Consider the following 2,845-nt stretch of genomic DNA (forward strand, 5'->3'; position numbering starts at 1 on the left):
GACAGTGGTTGATGTGCGACTTCTTCTGGGGCCCGGGGTCACCTTCCAGCTGCAGCTCCCCTCTAGTCACCAGGTGGCGCTGCAGAGCCAGCTCCCTGTTCAGAGGCCTCTTGGGGGCTTGAGGGGTTTTGGCAGCCAGTGCTGGCACCCACCATCTTTTTCTCAGCTTGGCCCTGCTGCGGCAGCCTACCTGCCTTCTGCCCACACGGCAGGCACCTTGCCTGCTCTGCTGGCCCTACTGCTGGGTCCCCTCCCTGGTTAGTCCCCAGTACAACCCAAACAAGAAAAGAGAACAAGAGAGAGCTGGGCAGCAGCTTGCCCCATCTACTCCCTGTGGCCCCTCTGTCTGGTGCGGGTCCCCCACTCTGTTCTTCCCGCCATTGTTGGTTTCCAGCCAGACTGACAAGACTTTAAAAAGTAGTACCTCAATGTCCGTAGCCTGTTCACCATCTTTTACACCAGGCCCCAAGATGCTGGCCTCACTTTATAGACAGGGGGATTCTCGGAATTAACCGGCCCAAGGTCACACACCCAGTGAGCTTCGGGCTCGAGCCCAGGGTTCCGGGCAGCCTGTTTTCTCCGAGGTTGCACTTGGCCCCGAGTGTCCTGTCAGGTCTGGGGACACAGTCGTGGAGAGGGGAGAAGGGACGCGAGGGCGGGCAACAAGAGTCCTAGAGCAGCACGGGAGCGGGCGGCGGGGTGGGCCGGCCGAGGCGGGCCGGGGCGGGGCGGAGGCTGCGGGCCCCGGTGGGGTGGGCCCGCGCGGGTGGCGGCGGCGGCAAGCGCTCCGCCACAGCCGGTTGGCGAGCCCTGGAAGCCTGGGCGCGGCGCGCTGCCCAGCCCGGGACGGAGCCGGGCGCCGAGCGGGCCACTAGAGGGGCGCGGGGGGCGGGCCCGGTCCAGCGCGCCAGGCCGCGCCACGGGCACCGGCCCCGCGGCGCCCTAGCTCAGGCGCCCGCCGGTGTAGGACAGCACGCGCCAGCGCGCTGAACCGAGGCGCGGGGACATGCAGCGCGCGGGAGGCGGCCGGCGCGGGCTCTGGGCGCGGGCGCAGCGCCCCTTCCCCCCGGTGAGTGGCGGGCGCCGAGCCGGGGGCGCCAACTTCGCCGCCAACTTGGGGCTGGGCTCAGGCGCCGCGCGGGCAAGGACAGCGGAGACAGATGGCGCGGCACCGGGGAGAGTCTGGTGGACGCAGGGAACCCCAGGAAGGGGGCGCCGGGGGACCGGGCCCCTCGGGGACCGGGCCTGGGGTTTGGACCCGGGCGGGCGGAGAGGAGGTGAGGAAGAGAGGCCGAGGTGACAGGCGCGCGGCGGGCGCGAGGGAAGGGCGCGGGCGAGGCGCCCAAGACGTTCGTCTCCTGGGTCGCTGAGCCCTCCAGCTCTTTCGCCCGGCACCGCGGCACCGCAGGGGAGGGTGCGGTGTGGGGACGTGGGAGTCTGGGCTGCGGGCCCCACAACTGTTGCTGCTGGAAGCCGGGCGGGGGCTGGGGAGCGGGGCTGGGGAGCGGGGCTAGGAGCTGGGGCCGTGGCTGGGTTCGGCCAGAGCGGAGGGGGCTGGAGAGGGCACGGAGCAGAGAGGACGAAAGGGGGCTGTCGGTGGCTCCAGGAGCCCGGCCCCCTGCTCCCGGAGGTCTGCTGAGCACCCACCGCGCGCATCTGCCTTCACACTCCCGCCCCTTCACCGGCTGTAAGTCCCCCAGGTCCTCCCCTCCCAGCTCTTCCTTTGGTAGAGCGCTCCCTCCTCTGACCTCAGGAAATCAGCGTGGGCTTCACCGGGTGGTGGACTCTTCCCGAATGCTGACCCCGCGCCCGGCGGACCCTGGCTCCGAGGAGGGGAAAGGAAGGATGGGCGAAGAGGACCTGGGAGAGCCGAGAGCCCGGGTGCGCTGGGCCCTGGCTGCCCCACCAGCGTGTTGCTCTGGTCCCCCGGGGCTTCGACCAGGATCCCCGACGGCGGGGAAGGGGAGCCACTGAGCCTCCTGCGGCAGAAGGCGGTTCGTGCCAGGCCTGGGTGGGCAGGGCCAGGGCCAAACGAAGGCAAAAGCACCCAGTGACCAGAAAATCGCCAAGGGTGCGTCCCACGACCCATCCCAAGGTCCTGCTGGGTGAGCGAAGGGGGAATTCCCGCGGGGCCCTGACGCTCACGCCACTTGTCCTACTGCTCACCCGTCGGGACTTCGGGCTCAGTCCCCAGCCCTCTGACAGTGGCACCACCCTGGCTCGATCCGACCCGGGCTATGGAGAAACTGAGGAAAGGAACTTGGGCGGGGGGAGCTCGTCTGCTCAATCTCAGAGCCCGTCTAGTTTCTGGCTGCGCCAGTCCGTTTCCAACCTGCTCCTAAACCCCGTTAGGAATTCGAAGAGGAACGTGAAGGGGACGGGGTAGGTCGGGAACCGGACTCCTGGGTTCGCCCTAGGGCAAGGCTGGGCTGGTACCCGCCTACAGCCCCGCCTGCCAGGCGAACTCGGCGCCCCCCACCCGCGGGGCTTGGGGTAGCGACCCAGCTTGGGGCAGTGGGGATGGGGGCCTGAGAGCCGGGACCCCCGCAGAGGGTAGCAGCGAGGCGGGGGGCGCGGAGTGCGTGGTGCCCAGTTTGGCCGCCAGGAGGCGTGGCGCGGGTCCCCGCGCCCGGAGTTGCCGCCGCTGCTGCCGCCGCATCGCGAGTGTCCTTGAGCCGCGGGTGACGGTGGCCCTCGCCGCTCGCGCCCCCTCCTCCCGCGGGGGGAGCCCGATGCCACGTTCCCTATGAATTATTTATCGCTGGCCTAAAAATACCCAGAACTTCACAGCCCGAGTGTAAGAGATTCCCCCCGGGGGTTCCGGGAGGAATCAGCTGCGGGGGGG

Source organism: Lipotes vexillifer, unplaced genomic scaffold (assembly GCF_000442215.2).
Source record: "Lipotes vexillifer unplaced genomic scaffold, Lipotes_vexillifer_v1.1 scaffold518, whole genome shotgun sequence".
Lineage (NCBI taxonomy): Eukaryota > Metazoa > Chordata > Mammalia > Artiodactyla > Lipotidae > Lipotes > Lipotes vexillifer.